Below are 27,702 nucleotides of genomic sequence, written 5' to 3'. Positions count from 1 at the left end.
AAACCCAAAATTTTCATTTCAAACCTTTTTTTTTCAGTTTCAAATCTTTTTTTCACTTTTAACTAACTAGCTCGATACATCAAAGTTCGCTACAGCGGAGCTCGCTAGCTGGATACAGCGGAGCTTGATCCAGCGGAGCTTGCTGGCTTGATACGGCAAAGCTCACTTGCTCTATACAGCTTAGTTTGCTATCTCGATACAGTGGAGCTTGATACATGGTGCTGGCTAGCTCGCTACAGCCTAGTTTGCTAGCTCAACACAGTGGAGCTCATTAGCATGCTATGCCATCCACTGGGAGGCTGGCTAGCATAGCCAGCTAACTCACTGAGTGTCCGCTTAAGCCAATGTGGACAAACACAGGTGGGGCCACCACAGAAACTGTGGACAAACCCCATTGGGACCCACATTTTCTGCCCAGTTTTAAACCCACTAGGACCCCACTAGGCCTCACTGGCTGGGTAGGTATTCAATTTGAAACTGAACCTAACCCAACATTTTTTAAATCATTATCTTGCTATTTGACCTTAAGGTCGACACTGACCCATGTAGAATTTACTGCTGAGATGGGGCTGTAATAGTAGTATCTGGGTTCCCTGACTCCTCAGACGGCCTGGCAAGGGCGAGCGCGTTCATGCATGCTGGCAGCTAAACAGATTTTAATTGCTTCTCTGAATAGATTCGGTATTGATATCTAAGTACTGTGGATGACAGTGGTTCTGAGGCGCACTCGAGCAGCCCTGCAGAGAGGATCACTTACAGTACATGCGCACATACTGATGAACACCAATGATATGCATGTGACCGTAGCACAATGACACATTAAGTCGAGCACACAGAAAGGTTAGAGATAAATGTAGTGTAAGCAAGCTCTCAGCAGATCACAGGAACCACAGAGAAGTGGGCTCAAGCACTTGAAATATGACTCTGTGACTTTTAAAGGGAGCATTATCTTATTTCTCTAACCTCAAATTCAAAATCCAGTCCTCTTGAATGACAAGAGCTTGTGTTGACTCTTCACCGAGCGCAAACTTATTTAAGATTTTTCCCAAAAAGTATGATCAGACTCGTACTCTCTTTAAAGACATATTTGAAGTGTGAAGGACATAAAATCCTTGTTAAACACTTCACTGTCACAGACTGGCTTCCTGGACGGAATGCTCGCCGTTGCATCAACAGTCTTTCACATATTTAGAAAGGCCCATCTGTTGAAGACACAACTCGGTGCAATGCGTTTGGCGCAGACGTATCACGCTTGAATCTCCAATAAATCATCATTCTCAAGTTCACCCACACTTAATAAACAGCTGATTAGTGCATTCTTTGCAACGCCCAACACACATTTCCGCCTCTGAACGTCCCACGGGGCCAGGTGTCATATAGCTGGCATAACCAGCCATGTTAAATGGTTGAGATGATGTTGTCATCTGCCTGCATTTAACTCTTGATATTATCTTGGTAAGTCAACGGGGATTGTTGTGGATGAAACTCACCGGTCTGTGTCCTCATGATCCCCTTAACCTTTTGGCTGGAGATCCAATGTGCCATCGACACTTCAGGAGGACAGTATACATGTAAGCCGCATGGTAGAAATTAGCTTGTAGTGAGAACAACAATAGGAAGAGATGTCATTTTTGAAGTTACTTGGGTTACTTGGCCGAGTCTGTCTGTCACCTTTGTGCCTTCAGGGGGCTCTAATCACTTTACCTATAATTACCTCCCCACAAAAGACCCTATTAAAGTTCCTGTAAAATAAACCTCATGCTATTGAGAAGAAGAGAGGCCTTTTCTTTTAATTATAGCCATCCATCTTAACCTTGTCTACCTGAGGTGAAGTGAAGGTAGTTCAGGTCAAGCCCTGAAAACATTCTCCTCTATTGTCTTGTTCCACTACTGACTAGAGCACAATGTGGAAGCTAGCCTGCTCGCCACAACAAGTCTTTGTTACCTACTGGCTGGCTCCTGGTAGGATTTGCCACTGAAAGGCCTTTTTTTTACAGTGACAATACTTGCAGTTCACAATGGGAACCCAACACTGCACGCATCACCGTTGTATGCGCAGCACATGCAATGGGTGACTATAAAAAATTAAGAGTAAGCTCGTATCATTTAACAGCTGTTGGTGTGACGCAACAGTCCTGCTCCAGAATGGACAACTTGAGGCCTGTGGGAACAATGTTTTCTTATTGGGTGTTGCTCACGAGTATCCGGGATTATATGTTTTTACACTTAATCCTCCCTTTTGCTGTTTGGTACAGCTCTAAGTCTACGCCCTGTCATTTTTCAACTATGTATTTGTGTCAGTATGTCGTGTGTTGTCACCTATGTGTGTCTAGTCGAGCAGCAGGCAGTGCTGTGTTCGGAATCTGTATATCTTTACCAAAAGCTCCCAGGTGAGAAGCGATCAAAAGTAGTGTTTATTTCTTTTTCCCGACCCCAAAAGAGCTGAACAGTGTGTCCCCGCGGAGCGCAGACGGGCAAAGTGCCTCCCACAGATCAGCTCTCCGGAGGAGAGCATGCTCCCAAGTATACATGAGTTGTTCTTTTCATTGTTTCTGCTCATTCTTTGTCGCTCTTTGGTTGCCACCTTGAGCTGACACGTGTGCTGTCATTCCTGTTGCAGCAAACAGGATGTATATGCTCATATGTACACAAGAAATACCTCTATATACGAAGAGGGCCAAAAAATCTCTGGACTTTGGATGGTATCTATACATACTACCAAAGTTCTCCTCCATCTTTTCTACATTTCCTTCATGTCTAATCCCAATGTATCCGACCCACAGTGCACCCTGTGTGCTTTCATCTGTGCTGAGATGGCGTGGTCGTATATTATTCATGGGTCGTGCGATCTGGGGCGCGTGTCATATGGCAGAAGTAATAAGAAGCAGTACTGGTGAGGAGATGATGAGCACAGCACCGTAGAGACGGACACAAGTCTTTCAATCCTGTTGCTTTCCATGTCTCTCTCTTCACTTTTTATGATGGCTCATGGCGCAACTTTGGTCTGTGGTCTTGTCTGCATAGTCTAGATACTCTGGAATATTTTCTGGGTTTACTAGGGTCTGTTTTTAGTTTTTTTTTTTCTTGTTTTTATTTTTCTGGGTTTCTTTCAATGAACTGTGTTTTTTTATGAACAGTTTGCAGTTTGTAATCTTAAACGTTTTGTAGAAGTCGCTAACTCCCCGCTGAAAGTCCCCCTATGACAATTTTTTAATTAAAAAAAAAAAAAAAAACATTCTCTGTAGTGTTTTGATTATGATTAGGAAGTTTTTGACCGAAATCCCACAACATAAATGTCTTAAAAAGCGATTTTTCATGTTAATCTGAAGCCTGTTTCCAAAATCTCCTCTGAGGGGGCGTGGCTTCTGGAGCTGAGCAGCTCCTGAGAGAAGTCTTGTATGAATCTCATAAAAAAAATTCAGTGACGGATGATTTAACCACGGAAATGTGAACTGCGGCTCATTTGACTGCAGTTAATGTGAAGATACCATCTTCTCTTCTCCAGAACCTGAGCTAGACACAGTAGTCGGAACAGATGAGGGTTTAGTGCATGTGCAGCAGAGCTGCTGATGGAAAGAAGATCATTCATTCAAACAGAGTGTGTCTGTGACTGTTTTAAAAGAAGAAATACTTGGAAATGCAAAAACAAAATGATTTCTTCTTACAATGGTTCACTTTCGTAATAAAAATTCCGCAAATACACTTTAAAAAACTCAAGAAGCATGACTTTCATCGAAGGAGACTTTAACTTCTGATTTACTTTATTGTAATATTCTGCTGAAAGATGTTTACAAGCATTTCATACATTTCTTTGCATTTTTCCTCAGTTTTTTTTTTTTTTCTTTACATTCCGGATTTTATTTAATAAATTAATAGTGATCATTCGGCGCCCTCCTTTTTTTTCATCCTTCATTTTGGCTCATCATCTCCTTTCACACTTTGTCATTTTTAGAAAAAGAATAACGCTTACACAGCCTATACTGAAAAAACAGAAACATTTGATCAATTAACAAAAGTTCTTTAATTTGTTACGTTTAAAGTTTTCATCAAATTAAAATTTTGGTTGATGGTTTACTCAACTCATACATTTAATTTGACAAAAGTAATATTTTTAAATGTAACAAATTACAGAGCTTTTATTTTTTAATGAGCCAATGTTTTACTTTTTACAGTGTAAAAAAGTGAAGAAGCGGGTTACATAAATAACTTTTATTTTAAGATTTATTTATAGTTGTAGTTACATAGTCAAACAGTTTTAGTAGATCAAGTTTAATTTACTATAAAAAATGAGATTAGGTGCAAACAAAATGTAACTGTTCCATTACATGCAGGAGCATTAACCCCCTGTTATGCCCCTCTGCCTTACATTTGGAGCAGCAGGGGGCTTTTGAGGGTGGAGGGTCGGGCAGAGAGCAGACCAGCTGACCGTTATCGGCGTATCAGAGTCTGAGCGCCCGTGTGCAATGTCTGGAGGCGACATGTGGTTCACCACCTGGCCCTGCTGGTGGACCCACTGGAGTGAGAGAGAGCGAGGACAGCCTGTACAGCCATTTGTTCATCAATGGAGGGCATCACCGCCACTTAACACATCTCATCGATCTGCACAGCCTGCAGGACCCGGGTTGTGTGTCCATTTCCTATTGATTATTTCAAGTCTATTCATATTGACTGCATCCTCTCCCCTCTAACCACTGCTCTCCACTGACTGATCCACCAGGGGATTTTTTTTTAAACAGTCATTTGAAATTATAATCTGTGAGTAAATGTCATAATCGCCCTTAAGGCCTGCTGCAGGTCGGCTTGAGAGCAGAGGTCTGAGGTCAATGACACCGGTCAATATGGACCCACTCGTGTTATGGCTAGTGTAATTGTCACTTTAACCAAAATCGCTGACCCGAATTGCTGCCGTTATGCATATGAGCCCCAAAAGAATCATAGAAGATGCAGCAAAAACTAATATCTCTAACTTGTGAAAATTCAGGTTTTATTGTATCAAACAAGAAAGGCCGGCGTGTGGAGTGTGTGCGTGAGCGAATGAAGAGTGACGCACAAGCCGACTGCTCATCAATGCTTCATAGGTTAGATCATTAGATCTAAAGTGACAGGGCTACACAAGGATGGGGAGTGGGGCTTGCTTAGATAAAGATTGGCATATTGTTATTGATTCTCTACCCTAGGGGCTTCTTCTGTTACCATAGTTATATTCCAGAGGGGGCTGGGTAGAAAATGAATGTGACACAGACAGAATGATGTAACCATGCCCTTGATTTAAAATGAAAATCTTATGATTATGTTTGAATAATGTCTTTTGTTTTTGCTTGGTATAATAGCAATAACTCATCACTTACATGAAATTATGGCACTGAAATAGGGCAGGGTATCGATTTTAACTTCCAGAAACGATTCGATTCTCAAGAGCCTGGATCGATTCGATTCCGATGTTTTCGATTCTTCAATTCAATTTTGAGTTTACACATTTGTTCAGAAATGCATTAATAATCTACTATATGTTTTGAATATATTTATATTAATCTGATACAGTTCACATATTTTAAAATTTGTTAGTAAAATAATGAGATTGTTAATAGCAAACAGTGTAGGGGTGGGCCAAAATATCGATATTGCGATATATCGCGATAGTTAGTCCTGTGATTGATTCTCAATGAGTTCTCACCAAGTATCAATCTTTCAGTTTCATTTTAAGAGTCTGTAAAACGTTATATTTGTCATCTTTTTGTGACTGAATTTTACAAATAATTCAAATAGAAGTATTACTGATTTGCACAAAAGTGTTATTATTTGTTGCACAAACTTAGACAAAAGTTGTTTATTATGATTGTGTCCAAGCTAAAAAATAAATGGATTTTCCCAAAAATATGCATTCTTCTATATGTGAATTCTTAGAGATGATTTTTTACCAACCATCATAGTATCGCGATATCATCGATATCGTGAGCCATGTATCGCATGGTATCGTGAGGTACCCAGTGATTCCCTGTCCTGATACAGGAGAAGATCTAACTAAAATGTTCAGATCATTAACATTGTTAACATTGTTCTGCTTCTCCTGGAGGCCGTGTCAGTTTGACCACTAGGTGGCGATCGTGCTATAGCATTACACCTTATTCCAGAAGAAGAAAATAATATGATAAAAAAAACTGTGTTTTGGACTACAAATGGTTACTTTAAAAAATATTTTCTTAAAAGAGTTTGGAAAATTCATACCTGTGAGTTTGTAAAGATGTTCATTTCGTTAGCAAGTCCAGCGTTAGCATTAGCGGTCCTATGGAAATTCCATTAAACATTAGCATCAAGCTAGCAGACTTTACCTTTATCTGCTTTATATTTTTATGAATTGATTATTGATCTATTAAGCTTAAATCAATAAATCGATTTTATCAATCCAGCCCCACTCTGAAACAAAGAGAATAAGATCTGTTAAGCTTCCGACGTGCATGCCACTTCAGATAGCCATCTGTGATCCCATAACCATTATTCCAAACCATAACAACGTCTGATGTTTGGCTGCTTGAGTGAAGGTTTTCACTGAGAGCTGAAAGAGCTCCGAAAAAAAAATTCCAGCCCATGTTGGGCCGACAAACTTCCCAGCTGCCCTTTCTGAGGCGGGCTGAAATAGGAGGAGGCCTCAAAAGGGCTTTGATCTTTTACTGCTGGGGTCAGGGTTGAAATGACGCGTAAATGAGGGAGGAATGAGTTTTCATTTTGTCAACCTGTTCTGTTATTGTAACGCTAAGGAGCCTTTGGTGTAACATGACGTGGGATTGTTTTTAAAGTGGCCAAACCAGAGGAGCGGCTGAGCATGTTTGTGTGTTTAGTGCTACCACGCTGCATACAGCTATTTACTGTGTCTAGTTAGCAGCTGTGGGAGCTTAGCTCGACACAATAAGCACGTGTCAAGCTAATGCAAAAGAGTCTACATTCATGGAGTTATGTAGAAATGCTTGGTTGGGAGCATGTGTATTATTCTCCTGGGTGTGCAGTTTAGCGTACTGTTTGAATGCACCTGCTGGCTGTGAGACTCTGCAGAGACATGAAGAGGATCCTCTGCCGACTCTGATGGCAGAGCAAAGGAGATGTGGTAAGTGCTTGGCTAAAAGGGAGCAGCCTCTGTAACTGTTTACGAGGTGCCGTCAGAGCTGGAGGTACAGAAAGGTAACAAAACATGATCATTATGGGATGCATTTGTACTAAATCGCTGTACAGAACATCTCCTTCGGAGTGCCGACATCACCCACGCATTGTTCTGACTACAGAGAGAAACCCCCGGAGCTGACAAAGGCAAAGGAAGAAGAGGAGAGGAGGAAAACCGGGTGCCGTATCCATCGCTCCACTCCCGGCTTGTGTTTAGTAGTTCGATTTTACACCCACTCCACCCATTTTTGATTTGAACCTGACAGTTGTTTCTGAAGTGCCTTACTCCATATCACAGGGAGGAAATGAGAACGCTGAATTCCACAAGATGTGAAAGGTGAAAACTGGGGGGAAAACACCCTCCCCCTCCAGTAATATGAAAAGGAAAACACCCAAATACAGAGAGAAAACAAATACATAAATAAATAAATCAACAATTGGAGGAGTTGCAGTTGAGCAGAGAAACACTGCAAAAAACTGCAGCTGGGAGATTTTAAATTGCGGTTGTATGAATAATTTAGCTGGCAGAGACGCTGTGTTTTTGTTCACCATAAGGTTTGATGCCACTGAGAGAAGAGTAAAGATTAGGGAGGCATTTTTTATTATTGATGCCAAGGTGCACAGCTCACATCTGGTGTTACACTGTCAACTCCCAAATGGCACACAGCATTGCCCTTTGCAAAATGACTGCAACACTGTCAGCCGAGCGGGAATAGGTGGTAGCAGTCTGTGTCAAGGCCACGTTGGGGGAGTTTTTGAAATGTAAACATTTTCTTTTCAAAAGAAAATTCCAACAGTATGTCGGTTAGGTCTTGTAGCCTTTACATACAATAATACATTTTGTATATTCTCAATTTTATCATTCGGTATATATAATATTTGTATTTTTTTCTTAATCTGGATATAGTCAGCTAGAGAGTAAGTGGAACTGATTAGTTTAAATGAGTAACATTTAAGTTTGCCTCTGACTTTCATTTTTCTGGATCGTGAGCAAAGGCCTGTTTGAAAAGGTGTAGACATAAAACATGTATGGCTCTTTTGTAACCCCGGCTAGACCTTGTAGCACACCCCATGATTCAGAGTCTTGTTATGCCTCCCTAATGCCATGTCAGTACCAATGCTCACGGTTAGCATCATTCCTTCTGACCGTCATCAGTAACTCAGCCAAGCACAAATGACCCTTGCCAGTGCACTGAGGGCAAGCGTGAACTTAATCACTTGAGCAAATTGAAACCACTCGCTCTGCAGTATTTTTACAGGGATACAGCTTATGACCTCTGATTGAATGCTGACTGACCTCTTCTTTGAAAACACTCAAGGCCTTAAAAACACACTAATGTCCTTTTGCTTGTTCCATATTTGGTCAGAAAGCCTAGTTTATCCCACTTGCTGGGTGATTTATAGTGTTGCTGTAATCCTCTGAGTTAACATTCAGAGGATGTGGTAAAACTGGTGTCTTTAAGTGTGAATGTGCTTTTATTGTTGGCAAGATCCACCAGTCTTGGAAGATCTTCCTGAGCCTATAGTAAATGCCTCATTTCCACTTAGACATATGGACCGGATCGGTCCGCTTCTGGCTGGTTTAGAACGGTCTGGGCAATTCCAGTGATTCTTTCCATTGAGTGTTGGACCATCAAAGCGCATGTGGGGTGTAGACCAATGACGTAGGGTGTAGACTGATGACTTTTAAAAACCACGATCAGAAGTGTTTTTGATCAGTATGGATCTGTATGGATCCAGTCTCCAACCCCATGAATAAGGGGGAACACTGTATGTAAATAATGTATTTTTCTTTGCAAATAGATTGTGGGGATAAACAAAAATACCATCAAAAAGAGGACAAAATGTTCGGTTTGGACCTTGAGTTGGGAAAAGCGCTGGTCAGACACTTGCTGTCGTTGTAAAACCTTTCCTCCAATCAATGGGTCACATCATGTGACGACAGAAGCTCCGCCCTAATGGGTCCATTCCATTTTTGTATGGACCTAAGACGAACGGGGGACCAGAATTGGTACCAGTCAGTCCTGCTTAACGGGTCCATTTTGTAATGAAAATGCTCAAAAGTCCAGTTAGGTCTGGACCGCTCAGTGGAAACGAGGTAGACGTTTCTGACCCCAATAACTTACTTTAGGCTTCTGTGAGTCGTGCCTCGTATTCAACGAGTCAGTCCAGACCGGTCTGAACTTTTTAGCATTTCCATTTTAAAATATGATGGAACTTTTTTTAAATGGGCGGAGCTTCTATCATCACACAATGTTACCCATTGATTGATGAAAAGGTTTTACGACGACAACAAGCATCCAACCAGCGCTTTTCCCGACTCAAGATCCAAACCGAAAGTTTTGTCCTCTTTTCTTTTGTATTCTTCTTCGCTATTATTATTTATTATAGTGGATAATAAATTATTTACAGACAGCATTATCCTTGGGGGTTGGGGACCGGAGACACGGCGAATCCACAAATACGGAGACCCTCCCCCCGTTTACGTCTCACCGGACCCCCGCGGTCGAAGAATGTCCGTTACCGATCCATACACATCAAAACACTTCCGATTGTCTTTGTAAGCATTAATTGAAGAACATTAGAACATTTCTCAAAATAAAGAGTTTTCTTTTTAATTTAGAACAATAGATTGTTTGCCGCATAATAAACACCTACTCTGGATTATAATTCTCCTTTGCGGTTATCTTTTTAATTTTCTGTCCGTTTCTGAGTCAGCTCTTGCTATAGTCACACTGTTTCGACACACAGCTACGTCATCAGTCTACACCCCCCATACGCTAGGATGGGCCAAATCTCAGTGGAAATGCTTACTTTAAATCCCCGGACCATTCTAAACCGGCCAAGAGGGGACTAATCTGGTCCGTACCGCTCAGTGGAAACGAGCCATAGGGGAAGTAGAGTCAACAGCCTTCAGTGAAAACAATCAAGATCTGATATGAAATCAAATGCTAAGACATTTATTCCTTCAACTGTGGGAAAAATCCAAAGAGGACCTGCACTTTCATCCTAATTTAGAACATGAATCATCTTGTGGTAAAAGACGAATGACCATAATGCAAACAAAACAACTCAAACAAGCGGGCAACTAATGGGCTAGCCGTTAGCACAAGTTTACCTGCTTGCGTTCTTTTTGTTCTTTATCCAAGAGCTTAGCGCAGGGATGTTTGGGGCATTGAAGGACTTATAAAGCAGTTCCCCGTGATCCCCTTTCATTCCCATCATAATGTGTTTGCACAAAGCAAAATTTGTGTCCGCACAACATCCATGCAAGAGCTATTCCTCAAGTGTTGGAATTTCAGGTCATACAGGGGCTCCTCTATAAAATCCCCAATGAAATCCCCAACGCTCTTTCCTGCCCGCTTCTTAATCGTAAACAGGCTAACACATAGTATGGCCACTGCACCCTTAATACCTCTTTAAATAATAAGTATTAGGGTCCTGATTTACAGAGGCAGTAAAAATCTTCAAAGTGCAGCATAATCTTTCATTAGGGATCTTGACGACATTGTCAGCCGGATCTGTTCTTCATTATCTTTAATCACTCAGTGTTTTACCTGTTCATTTTATTGTAACAGGTCATAAAAACACCCTTGTTAAAAAAAATAAAATAAAGAAATAAAAACCTCTTGACTTTAAATTGTCTTGTTAACACAGCCTTACAAACTAGGCTCATTTAGCTTTTACTTATTTCAGTTTTTGAAGGTGGATTTTATCCATGAGGAGAAAGCAGTAAACACAAGAATATAATTTTACTCGGTGAAATGAGGAGTAAAAAAGAGTGATGATAAGTGAAATGTAACTTTTTAACACAGCATAATAATGGACATATCACTCAGAGTCTCTTTGTAAGAGCTTTTCAATAGCATCACCACTGAACCATGGTATTAATGCCCCCAATGCCTGTGGTCTCTGCAGGAACCGGCTAGAATGTATTCAGTCCGGCCAATGACACTGACCACTGCTTCTACTGTGACGTGGGGGCTGGGGACCTCAGCCGAGGTATTTGACCCAAATGAACTTTAACCCTTAGATGATTGAAGTGGGGGCTTTTTTTTTCTTTTTTTTGCTCTACTGCTTCAGCCCAGACACTAGGTGACGATTCCTCCATGCGCTCTCTGGTTGCAGGATTTCGGAGAGGGTAGCGACACAGGGGGCGCAGGCGCCAGGCTTTGTTAGGAGCGTTGTTGTAATCTGTCTGCTGGACTATGGCCTGAAGACATATCGAGCAGTCATGGGAGAAGCTGGGCTGCGACCTTGAGCGGTCTTAGCTTGTGTCACTACGGTTCATTTGCTCTGGGGTAACTTTTGACTCAAGTAATGAGCCATTTATCGGGAGTTTGAGAAACACCCAATGTAGTTAGTTTGTTAATGTGTATTTTTTAAATCAATTAGCCTTCTTTGCTAATCTTTAGTCCCTGTAATTTCTCTTTTTAACGTGAACCTATCTAGGTGTTATGTTGCACTTCAGTTAATCTAATAATCTCTCTTAGTTTTCACCTTGTCCATGCCTGAAGGTCAAACAAATTTTCTCTCTTTAGTGGTCTCAAATGTTGCAGTGCTGCTCCCAGGGTCATCCCTTCTAATCCCCAGTTACTTCAGTCCTGCTGGATTTCTCCCATGGGCAGGTGAAACCGGATCCCAAACCCTGAAGCCGGGCCAAGATGTCCAGGGAGATAAGCATCCTGAACCCACTCCCAGTCAGGGGTCTTAGGCAAGAATTCAAAAATACATCATCACAAATCCATTAAGACCAGCCCACGACTTTAACCACAAAGCCCAGCTGCAGCCACTAGAACTTACAGCCTCAGCCTGCAGACCTCAGTTAGACTCCTGACCCAAGACTTCCAGTGTCATGTTTTCTATTGTGGCGCTAATAACTTCTCCTCAAATCACTTTTAATCTGATTTAAGTCTATTTGAGCTTTGATGCTTTTTTAAATATCAAAATTATAAAGTTTAAATTTAATCCTTTGTAATAGTTTGGAAGCACAGGGGAGGTGTAATAGAAAGTTCAGGTCTTTGAAGTGAAAGAGAATCTTAGAAATGTCATTCATGAGATTGAGAAAACCCCTTGGAGAAGAGGTGAAACGTGAAACAAATTCCCTACAACTTCCATCCACATAGTATTCTATGCCCAATATTACTTAATCCGTTAACATTACATTTTACTAACCCTAAAGCAGGGGTCCCAAGACCGCTGGCCGGATCAGGCCAAATTTGGCCCGGCCCCTACACACTATCAGAAACACTGATCGAGACCCACATGGAACGTGACTTTTTATTTCACCCTTCTTCAGTCTGAACTATGATGAAACAGGATAGATTATTTATTGGTTTAATATTGATTCACTTTTTCTTTATTTCTTCATTATTATTATTTTTCTTCTGTACGTTTTTTGGATGTCCACAGCTCTTCAGCTCTTTCAGCTATTAAAATATTCAGCTCTTTTTATGCTAGCTTTTTCCACTGTTTTGGCTGTTAATAAGGATTTAAAGGCTGTTTTGGGGTTTAGCTAATTATAGCCACAAGCTAGCTGTTTTGGGTGATGTAGGCTTTTTCAGTTTTTTAGGGTAATTTGGAGATTAGCGAATATTTTAGCCTTATGCTAGCTGTTTTGGCTAAATTACACACTTTATCAGTTTTTTTTGGCTAATTTGGAGATTAGCTAATATTTCAGCTACATGCTAGCCGTGTTGTCTAATTTAGAATTTTTTTTTTTGCTTTTTAGGCTAATTTGGAATTTAGCAAACATTTTAGCCTTATGCTAGCTGTATTTGCTAATTTAGGCTTTTATTATTTTTTAGGCTATTTGGAGTTTAGCTAATATTTTAGCTTTATGCTCGCTGTTTTGACTAAGTTACACATTTTACCAGTTTTTTTTTTTTTTTTTTCTAATTTAGCATTAAGCTAATATTTCAGTTACATGGTAGTTGTTTTGGCCAATTTAGGATTTCTCTACATTTTTTAGGCTAATTTGGAGTTCAGCTAATATTTTAGCGACATGATTTCTGTTTTTGCTAATTTGGATTTTTTTCCATTTTTCAGGCTAATTTGGCATTTTACTAATATTTTAGCTAGCTATCAGCTTCAACATTTTCAGCTATTAGCTTCAGCCTTTTTAGTTATCAATTTCAGCATCAGCAGGTATCAGCACTAACATCTTCAGCGGCCACATTCAGCTTACAGCATTCACACTAGCATTATCACAGGTAGTGCTATAAATCTGGTTTTTAAAATATTTTAGTAATATGAAGATTACAGAAATGAATTATTTAAAATTTGGTTATGTTTGGCTTTGTGGAAAACTAAATATTTACGTTTAGGCTGTGATTGTTACCCCTTTTCTGTTAGCCTACAAACTGATCCCGGCCCCACATCAGAGAAGAAAACAATTATGTGGCCCTAACAAGAAAAACTTTGGCGACCCCTGTCCTAAGGATATTTTTTGCGCAAAATTGTAAGAAAAACAACATTATATCACAATGTTTATGCTTAAATACCGACACAGGTTTCATAACCAAACATGACTGTTGGGTTTCACTAAACAAGTATCTCACTACTATCAGACATTGTGTTTTGATCCTGGATGATCTCACTGTCAACTCCGTTGCTTAAGAGCTATGGCTTTACGGTGGTGCTCTTGCTCTCACATGATGCCTGCGGCTGGGCCAACCACATGACGCCTGCACGGGAGGCGAGTGGCGGCTGTCAGGCACAGGCCCTTTGGCTTAACAATCTCCACTGAATGGTGGCAGACTACACTGTTGTTTGTGGTGCAGCATTGTTTGTGCAGCTTCAAAACAACACTTGTGTCTACGAACCATAAGTGGGAGATTTGTCTCCTTGTCTGTCCACATCTGTCTCGTGCGTAGCCACTGGGCTGCTTCGCTTCCAAGCACATTGTGTTTGTGAGAATTGCTCTGCATGCATTTGGCCAGGCTGAGTGTCTGCAAAGCATCAGCGCCACTACACCCTTTAATTAGTGGAATTCTTTAAACCATAAATTTGAAACAAATAAGACAGTCAAAAACAATTTCAAATTGTTCACATTTGGTGTTTTTTTTTTTTTTGGCTTTTTTTAGCATTTTTGCTGGAGAGTTAAACTTTAAATTGACCCAAACAGTGTCTGATTTTTCATGCATCTTAACTTTGCAAAGTTTTTACTTGTATAGAAATGCAATTCATTCAGTTTTTAAAGTTAAATGAAAATAAAAATGAAAATCTTAAGTCATAGACTTTCTTAACTTATATTAAGGTTTATTTCTGGTCTGATTTCCCCAAAATTTCAACACTTATTCAAAATAATGCACAACTATATAAGAAAAAAGATACAAGGTAATAAGTTGCATGTGTACACTAGTTTTTTTGTTTTAATTATTCATAAGTTGGGTCTACAACCTCTTTTATTCTCCACAACAAGAGCATGTAAATTCTCAGGACAGAGCAGGGAGCAGCTGAAGTCCGGCCCTCATTTGTTATCAAGTTTATAAGGCAGTGTAGAGTGTGCCCTATTTATTTATTCAACAGTTTTAATTATCCAGCACTTCCTGCCTTTGAAGATCAATCAATAATCTCTTACCTGAAGCAGAGGCCTGCACGTGTTCACCGGGGACATGAACGCCTCCTTCACTTCCCTCTTTTTTGCCTTCTCTCCTTTGGTCTTTAGCCCTGTAACAAAGAGAGGCTTAGCAACTTTAACACACTGCTCTAAAATCCCCCTGAAAGTCTCGATTCAATGAGGAATAAACAATAGAAATTAAGTCATTTAAATTCAACTTTAAATGTAAAATTGCAAAAAAAAAAAAAAAATGTTACGTTAGGTATGTTAGCATATATTTTTATGTTGCCCAAAGACTTAAAGAGCTTAAAAATATTTTTTTAAGCCGTTCAAAATTAACTATATCTATTAATATGATCATATGCTAACTTTGGCACATTATTTATGAAATATGAAATGTTTTCTCTTCCTACCCGGAAGTAAGACACCTCGATGTCTTAGGCTCCGCCTTTTGCTCCTTGTGGCTGTCGCCATTTCATGACGTCCTCTGCAGTGTGTCTGCGTATCTCCCGCAAAAACAAGATTGGATGTGGATATTGTGTATCTGCCTTTAGTAGTTCCGGCATTCACAGACAAAATGGCGATGGTTAATATGTATGTAAAAAAAAGCAGAAAACATCTGAGGATGATTTCAGGATTCGTTGAAATAATGAGAAAATTGTATTATTTTGTGATTATTACTGGTTGAGAACGATTCAAAGCATCATTGATCTCCGTATCAAAAATCCTCTTCGCTTTCATGCAGATCGTTTTCCTGCAGACCCACGCACCTTTCCATCTTTGCTCAGTAAACCAGTTCTTCTAATTTGTTGCCACCAGGAAATAGTCTGCTCCCTTTCTCCAGCGTCTTCCCAACATCACGCGTCTTCTTGCGCCATTCTTGGAAACCTTTAGGATCCACCTTAAATGTTGTTCAGATTCCTCACCAGAATGTTCGTTGGCCGCTGTACGAAGTTTCAACGATAAATCCAGGGAGCGGTTCTTGGCCGTCGCTACACTGGATCACAACTAAAATAGCACAGACAGCCGGCGTCAGGAGAGATCGCAAAGCTAGCAGCTCAAGCTAAAGGTGATCGAAAAGGACTTTTGATACGAAAATTATATGGAATTATTTCAATAATCCTGAAAATCTTTGACCGAATTTCACTGCAAAATGAACCCATAAGCCATCACCATTCAGAAAATTTGGGGATAATCGTCTGAGCTGCACTGTATGTCATCAACATTTATTTTTTTATCCCATTTGTTCGTGTGTGACAAGCTGACGAGGCCTCAGAGATCGAGTCGTTTTCCTTCCGGCTATGAAAAGAGTCAGCAAAAATAACTCATAATTCATAAATATATATATTTTTTGTGTTCAAAAGTTAATATATGGTCATTAATATGAATATAATTTAGCCTGAAAGACTTAAGGTGATCGTGGTATGGGCCCTTTAAAAGCAAAACTAGTTGATTTTGCATCATATAGGCTATTTAAAGTCCCAATTATCTTTTGATCCTAGTGTTCCCAATATGATTATGCCATTTTTAGTCAAATCATTTAAAAAAAATAATTTTCTTAGACATAGTTACTTCATAGCGGAAATAGTTCAAAACCCTCACAACCCCAAGCAAACAGTAGTGTAAAAAATAAGCAATATTGGATTAATAAGATTAAACCACATGCCAGATAAATATTAGGAAAACGAAGAAATATTGGATCTATTCGTCCACAAGTTGATTCTAGAATTGTTCAACTGCAAGCTTTTCAAATAAAATTTACTCCTGATTCACCCCCATTTGAAAAAAGAATCCCTCAGAAATGCCTTTTTCTTTATTAAAAAAATGCTATAAAAAACATGATAAAAACTCCAAAAGCACAATTTTCATTGCAGTGAGTCCTTAAGCAGTTTACTTTGAAACAGTTCCATAAAAAATAACAAGGGTACATAAAACACAAAACATGATTCATGTTAATGATTATTACTTAACCGCAATAGCAGAAGAAAGCGGCCCGACATGGACTTCCTCAGAACTTTTCTGTTTACCAGCTCGTTTTAAGACGTTTCAGAGCGAGCTCAAAGTCTTGTTTCCTGCACAGCATGTTTTCATTTACCAAACGAGAAGCGGAGCCAATGAGAAAATCAATAGCACAGATAAGCAGTCGCTCGCCCCTTAATGTGTGACGGTGAACCCACATGGTCACAGCGGGGTGCTGCGGCCAAACATGTCACAGAGAGGAACCAATCCAGGCGTTTCGCTGGATGTTTCTGCTCCTCGGCGGAGAAACGAGACCATCGGATCGTAAACACGTTCGTACTTATAAAACAAAGCAAGGGACGGAAAGGTGGTGGGATAAGACGAGGGTGTGTGTTGTGCTTCGCAGCAGCTGTGAGTGAGTGAGCGCACAGGTTTGAAACTTTGGGTCAAAGGTCCCAACCAAAAAAAAAGTGGTATCAAAGAAAGTGAGGGTGGGGAGCGTATGCATGTACAGTCTGATCCGTGATGGTTCATGCTTAGGGGGTGGTGTGCAATATGTTCTCTATTACATAGCCCAGGTGATTTCTGGCCGTCTCCCCTCAGAACATGATCTCCTCCAGGCCAGGGCCCGTGTCTCGTTAAAGCGCCGTGGACCTGGCGTGGATTGAGTTTAAAAGTAATAAAAGAAGCGGACCTGCTGGCTAGGTGAAAAAAAAAAAAAAAAAACGCTATCGAATTCCTAAGAGCAACTTTCTTTTCATGTGCAGACTGCATTCAACGAAGCGTTTAATTCAACAAATCCACGGTTGTGATCCACCAGAAACAGAGCTAGGGTTAGTTCAATTTGTACCAAACGATCTCCACATGATCAAAGCGCGGCGAGCTCTCCCCAACATACTGCTTAAATTAGACTAACACCAAAGTCTTTGGCTCTGGGACAGTATTTGGAATGTCTTACCAGCAGAAAAATTCCTTCACACATATGGTTTCAATAGGCCCAAGATGCCAGTTTCACATCTTTAATGGGCTGACAGGGAACTTTGGTGCTAACTCTCTGACTCCCCAAAGTTCTGGGGCTGTCACCCACAAAGCTGCACTTTCCCCCCCGTTTTTCACACTCACCCTTTCCCCTCATGTTAGCGGGTGTTGGGGGGGAAAGTGACGTTCTCCACTTCCTGGTGAAAACGCTGTCCTGCGGAGAAAAAATGTCATTTATTTGGTCAATTGGATCTTCCTTTATTTCTCTTTTCTGCATCACTTATTTGAAGTTCTGTTAGTCTCAAAGTATGGAGCTAAATTGTAGGCAATATTATTTTAAACCCAAATAAAACAAATTGGAAAAAAAAATTAGTGTTTGGTCAAAATAAAGTAAAATGTCCAAAACGTTTTGCTATTCTAAAATAAGTTTTTGAGGTTTTTTTCGGATTTCAAAACTCAAAATTTTAATTTCAAAACTTTTTTTTCACTTTCGAATCTGAAAATTTCAGTTTAAAAACTTTTGGACTTGTTGGGGCGGGGCTAACACAAAGGGCCAATCAAAATTGATGAGGGTGGTAACTTCAGTCCCGGTGCATTCACTGACTGAGAACTGTGATAATTACGGTCAGAAAATGGTTTATTATCTGTCCTATCATAGTCTGAAGTTGTCGTGAGACGGGTGTGAAAAGGAGAGTTTTATCACGTACAAATGACGCGTCCAAAACACCGTTCCACTGTATCGAGCTAGTGAGCGCTGTAACAAGCTAACGAGCTCCACTCTGGCGAGCTAGCGAGTTCCGCAGTAGTGATCCAGTGAGTTTCGCTGTAGCGAGCTCTACTATATCGAGCTAGCGATATACCAGTAGCGAGCTCTTTTGTCCACTGGGAGGCTAGCTAGCATAGTGAGGAAACCCACTGACAGCTCCCTTAAGCTAATCTGGACAAACCCTTTCGGGGCCACATTTTCTGTCCCCTTTTAAACCATTTGGGCCCCACCTGGCCTGGCTGGCTGAGTACAGACATGTTAGCTATGAACTTAGCAGTCTGTTAATAGATGATATGTTGATGCACAACATGTATGAGAAGACGTCTGGTATGGTTCAGCATGAAACACACATTTATAGGGTTGTAATGAATATATAAGTTCAATACAAATAAAGTTTTCTAAGAAAAATGTGCTAATTTGTCCTCTCTCAACTTTTCTATTTTTTTTTATTGCAACAGGAGCTTTATGGAGCTAAGTTGTGGCCAATATTATCTGATATAAAACAAATTGAAAAACAATATTTGTGTTTGTCAAAAAAAAAAAGTAAAATGTCCAAAACTTTTTGGTATTCTAAAATAAACAAAACTATTTTCAGATTCAAATGTTCTGTTTTTTTAGGTTTCAAAACTCAAAATTTCTATTTCAAAACTTATTTCTCACTTGTAACTCTTTGTTTTTGTTTTTGTATGTGAAAATTTCAGTTTAAAAACTTTTGACCCTGTTGGGGCGGGGCTAACACGATGGACCAATCAAAATCAGTGAGGGTGGTAACTTCAGTCCCGGGGGGATTCACTGACTGTGATAATAACTGTCAGAAATTGGTTTATTATCTGTACTATCATAGTCTGAAGTTGTCCTAAGATGGGCGTAAAAAGCAGAGTTTTATCGCTTAAAATGTTCTTATTGGAGAAAAAGGCTTAAAAAACTTTAGACTATGATAGTACAGACAATACAGCCATTTTCTGACTGTAATTATCCATGTTTTTATCCAAATCTAATAAACAGAACATTTGAAGCTAAAAATAATGAATTTTATTTAAGAATAGCAAAAAGTTTTACATTTGTTATTGGCGAAACACCAATATTTGTTTTCAATTAGTTTTATTGGGTTTAAAATAATATTGGGCTCAATTTAGCTCCATATCAGGGACGTTCAGGTCTGTAGGAGCTTGTACTTCTCTGTGTGAAAAGACAAAGTGGAAATACGGCCTTCCTTCCACCCCCCTCTTCCTCTTGTACATGTGCACTGCATGTGGAGCAAAGAAAACATGCAGCTGGAGAAAACAGGGAGAAGTTCTCGTGTGCCTGCTGGAAGTCGCGCACTCCCTCGGCATGCTGTAAAAGCCTCTCTGATACCAGTGTTACAACCAGACGGGCCGCGCATAGCACACCGCTGTTCCATTGTCACCAAAGTTGGAGATATCACACCCCGCCAATGATTGTGACTTGTTTGGATGAGGAGATGTCACAGGCTTTATAGATGTAAAAGGAATATCAGACACACGAGCGCGCGCGCAGCCCCGGATATTTCAGATTTCACTGCCGAATTGACTTAAGACTCTCTGGAGAGTTCAAAATGTGACACCTTCACTCTGCTTCTGCACTTTTGTTTCAGCGAGCACAAAGGAAATCAGAAAAGTAAAAGCAGTAGGGGGTTGGTAGGTGGGTTGGGGGTGTCTCTCCAGGTGCACGTTCAGATTTTTCAGCTCTATTTCTGTTCTAGCGCAATTAGTCTGTTCCCAGAAGACAAGCCTCAGAAAAGGCAATACATGAATCTATGCTTGTTGGCATGTTGCTTCGTGATCTTAAAAGCTTGGTGGCAGCTCCAAATGTGAGCGTAGTTTGATTTTGTTTGAGAACTGACTTTATCTATTACATAAAATAGTTTCAAACTCTTTCATGAAGATTTTCTTGTTTGAGCTGAAGTGGCTAACCAGTAAATTAAAAAGTTAATGATTGTTTAAGTACGTTTTATACACAAAGTGGATATCACTGACAGTAAAGAAGCATCAAGGTTTTTTTTTGTTCTTTTCTGTCTTGTCTTTGTCTTTGTTTTCTGTGATGTTCACACCATAAAGCAACATATTAACAAATTTCAGATGTAAAGCTTGCAATGAAAGCTAATGTGTTTGTCACAGATCTTTGCCTTTTCATTTTTTTTTTTTACAAGCTTTGCTTACATTTGATGTTAATGTAGAAAAAGGCAAATCTCACACCTCTGTTTATTCCATGGAAGATGCAGAGTTTCAATTGTAAAATTAAGCAGCTAATTACAGGAACATGATTTATAGTTTTATTATCTTACTTACTGTCACAGACTTCAATTTGGGTTTTAAATGAATTATTGCTGCATTTATTTGTGCATAAAGTAGCTTTTGGGTCATTAGCTGAATTCGGGTTCTAAGGTTACTGAAAATTTTAGCAAAAAAAATGTGTTTTTTAACATTGTGTCAGATGAAGGACTATTTGAACCTCTGAGAAAATATGATTTCCCACCTTAAGATTAAATGGTGCAATTTGATAAAGATTCATGTATTTTTCTCATATTTCTTTAGGTTAAAGTAAATAAGGAAATGATCACACTGACAGAAATTACTTTTTATTTTCAGCTTCAAATGTTCAGTTTTTTAGGTTTCAAAACTCAAACTTTCAATTTCAAAACATTTTTTTTACTTTTAACTCTTTTTCATTTTTAAATCTGAAAATTTTAGTTTCAAACCTTGTGGCGCCGTTGGGCGGGTTGGGGCGGGGCTAACAGGAAGGACCAATCAAAATCAATGAGGGTGGTAACTTCTGTCCCGGTGCATTCACTGACTCGTAGAACTGTGATAATTACGGTCAGAAAATGTCTGTACTGTCTGTCCTAACATAGCTTGAAGCAAAGCAGAGTTTTATCCTTCAATTTAGTTTAAATGAATTATTTCTGCATTTATTTGTCCATAAAGTAGCTTTTAGGTCATTTTCTGAATTTGGGTTATTATGATTAAATGGTATAATTTGATAAAGATTTGTGTATTTTTCTCATATTTCTTTTATTTATCTGAGTAAGCAAGCAAATTATCGTGTTTGCAGAAATAACTTATTATTTTCAGCTTTAAATGTTAATTTTTTAGGTTTCAAAACTAAAAATTTCAATTTCAAAATTTTTTTCACTGGTTATTGGCTAATTTATTAGTTTTTTATTGAGCGAAAAAGTAACTTTAGTTGGTGGGGACATGCTCATTTGGTTGACCTCTACACCTCAGCGGCCCACGACCTTTTTCCAAACATAATTTTCAAAGTATTTTTGTGCGCTGTAATGGAGACACGTGGATCATAAATGCATTTTATGGCCTCATTTACATGAAAAACATCGAGGTAAACCTGTGGGACACTGATTTCAGAGAATCACCCTTTTATCGAGCATCAACAAAGCTTCAGGTGCTCCAATATATATTTTTTTAAGTTGTCAATTGCATAAAGTCAAAGTGAAAGGACAAACACAAAAGGAAGAGTCTGTTTCCAAAAAAAGACCCAAGGTGGATTTTTTTGGTCTGTGGAAACATTGTCTCCCACCTCCCCTCCAGCCCTGGGGTTAATCAGAGGCATAAAGGTTAGGATGTAAGACTAGTGACTAATGACAATATGATGTGCATGGAAACGACATGACAGTTTGGAGCCATTAACCTGGAAGCCTTCAAAATAGGGACATTTGGAAGAAAAAAAAAGAGGGACAAGGTTATTTTTGTCTGAGAACTTTTTTTTTTTTTTTTTTTTAGTTTTTCACAGATTCTACTTTGAACCAAAGCCTTACGATTTTAGACCACATGTGTCAAAGTCAAGGCCCGGGGGCCAAATTCGGCCCTCCGGATCATTTTATTTTAGTGTTATTAATGTCTCGATGTTATCTTGTGCTTATTTCTAAATTGTATAATTTTGACAAAATATTTTTTATGGAGAGTGGAATATAAGTTATTTATGGTTTGAGTTTATTTATTCTGGAATCATATTTCTGCCCTTTTTATTATTCATAATTATGTTAAAAATGTATGTTTTTAAAGTTTTTAAAATGGACATTCTTCTAGCTTTTTGGACAGTTCTGGTATTTACAAAGATGTTTTAGTCCATTTTAAAGTTTAGCTCATATTTCAGCTACACGCTAGCTGTTTTAGCTAATTTAGGCTTTTTAAAAGGTTTTTTTGGGGTTGTTTTTGAATTAGGCTAATATTTACATACTAGCTGTTTTTGCTAATTCGGGCTTTTTTTTAGTTTTTTAGGCTATTTTGAAGTTTAGCTATTTTTCAGCTACATGCTAGCTGGTTTGGCTTACCTACTTCTTTTTTTTTTGTTTTTATGCTAATTTGGCATTTAGCTAATATTTTAGCTAGTTATCAGCTTCAGCATTTTCAGCCATCAGCACTAGCATCTTCAGCGGCCAAATTCAGCAACATTCACTCTAGCATTATCACAAGTAATGCTATATATTTAGTTCATAATTATTTTAAAAAGTTACTTTTCTAAAGTTTAATACATTTAATGTTGTTAATAAATGTTTATCCTGTTCGGCCAATAATCTAAGGTGTGTTTTGAATTTTGTCCCCTTGTGTGATTGAGTTTGACAAAAGAAGAAAACATTAGAGGCTTTTTATTAAATTCTTCCATAACTACGATTTTAATAAATCTGGGGACAGCTAAAGTTGTCAGAGACACAAACACCCCCCTACTCCTCCTCCTCATAAGCAACTTCTTGAGAAATGCACACCCTCTTGAAAAGAGAGAAAAGCTGGGCCAACACTCAGATTCACATGCTGACCTGAGGGGTGACCTCTCGCCTGTTTGCTGACATCTTTGCATTTGAGGCACTTGAATGAAAAAAGAAAAAAAAATGGGGGGGATAGGAGAGGAGAGAGGACAGCAGTAAGAAACCACGAGGGGGGGAAAGGGAGATGGATGAGGGCTTCTCCTGTTACATTTGGAGGGAACACAGCTGTGAGGAGCTGTTAAGTACACGCAAACAAGCCGTCTGCTTCAGACAAGCCTGCCGGGCACCCGGCCCCACATCCCACTTGTACAGCTCTGACACATGATCACAGCCAGACAATACGAGTGGGAGCCGAGCGCGTTCCACTAAAAAGTGAGAATTTTTTCCAAAAAAAAAAAAAAAAAGAATCCACTCTCAATACCATTGGGACCTCTCTTGGTATTAATTCATCTTGTTTCGCTTTGTGTTGTGCTGGTTTGTGTGCTGCTGGGGAGAGCGAAGAGTGAAAGGAGAGCGTAAGGGTTGGTGCTGTAGCAACTAGGAAATAGGTTAGGAATGGGAGGAAATGTAAAGAACATCTGCTACCGTGACGATGTCACACTTTGTCTAATGTGTTTTGAATAGGCACGGCTGTCCTGACTTGTGTGTTTGGAAATCGTTCTGATCCATATGCTGATTAGGGGAATTAATGTGGGATTCTTTTCTTAAGTGATTCAATGCTTCTTTTTTTTTTTTTTTTTTTTAAGCTGGCTGAGTTTCATTACTTTATTTTCAAATAATGTATCTTAGCTGGAATTATGTTTGAAAGAAAAAAAAAAAAACAAGTAAATGAGATAAATGAGTTATATGTACGACCTACTTCCGCATTCGGTATTTGACCGCTCAGTCATTTCCGGTTGGGCTTTTGCTTATATGGAAATAGCGGAGTATTTGGAGTCTAAAAGATGTATTTTTGAGCTACCAAGAGTCACTATAAAGCAGGGGTCTCAAACTTAATCGCACAAGGGGCCAAAATCCAAAACGCACCTTAGGTAACGGGCCGAACAGGATAAACATCAATCGAACACGATAAAACAATTTTTTTTTTTTACTTTAAAAACTTAACTTTTAACATAACTAGATATATAGTATTACCTGCTATGCTAGTGTGAATGCTGTAAGCTGAATTTGTCTGCTGAAGATGCTAGTGCTGATAGCTGAAGATGCTGAAATTGATAGTTAAAATCGCTGAAGCTGATAGCCTGCTAAAATATTAGCTAAATTTGCTTAAAAAGACGAGCTAAACTAAAATAGCTAAGGTTCAAAATAGCCCAAAAAACTTTTTAAAAAGTCTAAATTAGCTAAGACAGCTAGCATGTAGTTCAAATATTTGCTAAACTAAAAAAAAAAAAGCCTGAAAAATCTTAGTAAATGCCAAAATACTCCAAAAAGCTAGCAGATTGGCTATTTATAAAACTTTAAAACCGTCACTTTTTAACATAATCATGACTAATAAAAAGGCAGGAATATTATTCCAGAATAAATCAACTTAAACCTTCAATAACTTTCAATATTTTGCTCTCCATAAAAATATATATTTTTTAAAATTATATAAGTTAGAATTAAGTGTTAAATAACATCAGATTATTAATAACGATAAAACAAAATGATCTGGAGGGCCGGATATAATTACCCGGAGGGCCGGATCCGGCCCCCGGGCCTTGACTTTGACACGTGTGTGCTATAAATGATGTTAGACGCATCGTTTTTCTTTCTAGCAAAATACTTCAAAATAAAAATGTAAAAAGGACTTAAACTGTATGTCGTCCTACATCACAAACTTTGACCGTAGCTTCCTAAGGCTGATGTCATTCAAATGTCTTTACGTGCGAACATCTCCAAAGCTGATGGAAATTCATGTTGGCGACAAGTAATAAATAAGTGCAGGCAAGATGCAGATTGCTGCACTGTTTCACGTATTTTATGTGCATCCAAAGTTATTTGTTGTTACCGGTTGCAGTATTTAATGAAGTCCCGTTAGCTGTCACGCTGCTAGAGCGCGGAGCACAACTGCAGATGCGGCTGGTACCATTTTGTGTATTAACCCGAACCGGAACCATAATCCTAACCTTAACCTTTCCTCCGGGTCCGTGCAGCCAAGAAAAAAAGTTCAGAACTGACTGCAAAATTTAGAAAATTATGTGTGAATACCGTTGTCACTTTTCATTTGGGCTAATGCTAACTAGCATGAAAGACACGTCTAACTATCACTGTCTTTATCTTAGTGACCTGTTAGTTGTGTTTCAATTACTCCACCGCAGAGTGTTTCTAAATTTGTTCAAGTGTAATTTTCAGTGTCAGGTAGAATCGGTCTGAGACGTGATTCCCTTTCCTAAACGTCTCAACAGAGATGAGGTTACCGTTAGCGCACGCTGTTACCGCCCCATGAAGAAGGCGAAGGCTCCTCATCATCAGCTGAGAGTACGATCAGTATTCCGAAAGTCACTTCAAAGTGCGTTTACACATAAAAGGTTCTGTTGAACTGGTTTTAAATGTTCTAACATGGCTAAGTTTGATCCCAAGAAGTCACATGATCAAACAGTAGATGGTAGCGTTTTGTGTGTACCGAGTGTTCGGTGTTTCAGGAAGGCAAACTTTGCCTTTTTGGATGTCATAGTGTATACACATTACCACAACTAACAAATACTGTAAGAAATAACGGAAATAAACCAATACCAGGACAAGTACACGGAGATTTGCTAATGTTGCATATAGACAGCCACAACCGGAAGAAATACGCCACACAGCTCCGTGCATAGAATCCATTAACTCTGTCCTTAACTTCTTCACTCTTTCAACAGCCATCTTCTATTATGTAAAGTGAAATTGACTGTCAACTGAAGTGCGACTGCAGAGGGGGCCACATTAGTCAACATGATCCCATGTGAGGAACCAAAATTGATGTCATCTTGATGCTTGCGGCGAACCACAAATAAGCTGACACAGTTTTTCAAACATTTTAGTCTTTCAATTGACATATACTGTGAGGCAGTTCAGGTCAGTAGCTTATTGTAGTGTGACAAACATGTGGCATAAAGCTGAGCTAAGCTCATGATTCAGAAGATAATGGAGATGGATGTTGCGGTGGGCTCTGGATCCTGATGACAAACGCAGGGCTCTGTAAGCTTTTGGTAATAATCCATAAGTGTTTGTGACTTAAACTTAAAGCAGCTTGGATAATGAGCTAATAGCTTCGATGTGTGTATTATGGGTGGTGCTGATGCAGCATTCATCATTGCAGTGCCACAGCTGGTTGTGCTTTGGTTATGACTGACTTGCCCTTTCATTTACTTAGAACTGTGAACTCTAAATGACTTCTCCTGTCTGAAGTTCTTTTATTAGCGATGTAATTATGGCGACAAATCAAGGAGCTATAGAAACTGGGTGTGGTAGTGCGTGTACAGTATACAGCATTTAAAGACCCATTCCAATGAAAATTGTGTTTTTGACATTCTCTTGTGGCATTTTTTTCATGATGGAGGAGATTTAAAAGAATTTTACATCAAAACTGCATTTCTAAGTATTTTTTTTATTAAAATCGTGATGGATCAGGAACAAATTAAAAGCAACCAAAATTAGCGTGCCAAAATTTTCTTCTCTGCTCCAATTCCAATGCAACCACTTGCAGACAAATAGATAAATTAACATCTTTGTTTTCATCGTCTGAGCTACCATATGACTGTACGGTTGGATAGCTCCAATAGTACTCACAATTTTGTCTCACCGCTAACGCTAGCTTCTAGTTGTGAGGGGCTGTAAGCTAGCAGGGTAAAAACAAAGGGATGATGGGACATCAGTAGAGGCTTACTTCCATCCCAACTGTATTGCCCACAACTCGGAGGTTAATGTTTGAGGAAGTACTGCTTAGGGGTGGGTGATAATGGGAATTTGGGTATCGATCTGATGCCAAGTAATTACAAGGCTAGTACTGCTAATACCAATACCAATACTTTTACCTTGAAATGTTGTGATTTTAGAATCATTTTGGAAATACATGATTTTTAAGAGTTTAGTAAAACACAGGATGGAGATTTTGATAAATAAAAATGCTTGTTAACTCATTAAAACAATCTGAACTGAACAGGTATTACATGTACAACATGCATATTAGTAATTGTACAGTAATAGTAGTAAACAATAGCTAGTGCAAAATAAAAATAAAAAACACTAGCAACACAAAGCAACATTGTAATATAGTAAAGTTAAAGTCCCAGTAGTTCCCACAAACCTAGGTGTGTTATATTTTCTCTCCATATTTAAACCTCCCCCTGTGGGAGTGGTGAGCTGCAGACCCAGCCGCACTCAGGAACCATTCGGTGGTTTAAATAAGCATAAAAATATAAACAACATACAAATAAAAAAAAAATCCTTCAATTACATGAAAATCTGTGGTTCTTTGATGACTTTTTCTGCTCTCTGAAGCAGGGAGGTGCCAGGTTATGCTGTCTATGCAGACAGACTGGTTTTTGCTCAAGTTAGCTGTTTCTTTTGCCCAATCTGGCAACG

This window comes from Oryzias melastigma, linkage group LG3, assembly GCF_002922805.2.
Source record: "Oryzias melastigma strain HK-1 linkage group LG3, ASM292280v2, whole genome shotgun sequence".
Lineage (NCBI taxonomy): Eukaryota > Metazoa > Chordata > Actinopteri > Beloniformes > Adrianichthyidae > Oryzias > Oryzias melastigma.
Note: the sequence above shows the minus strand (reverse complement) of the source record.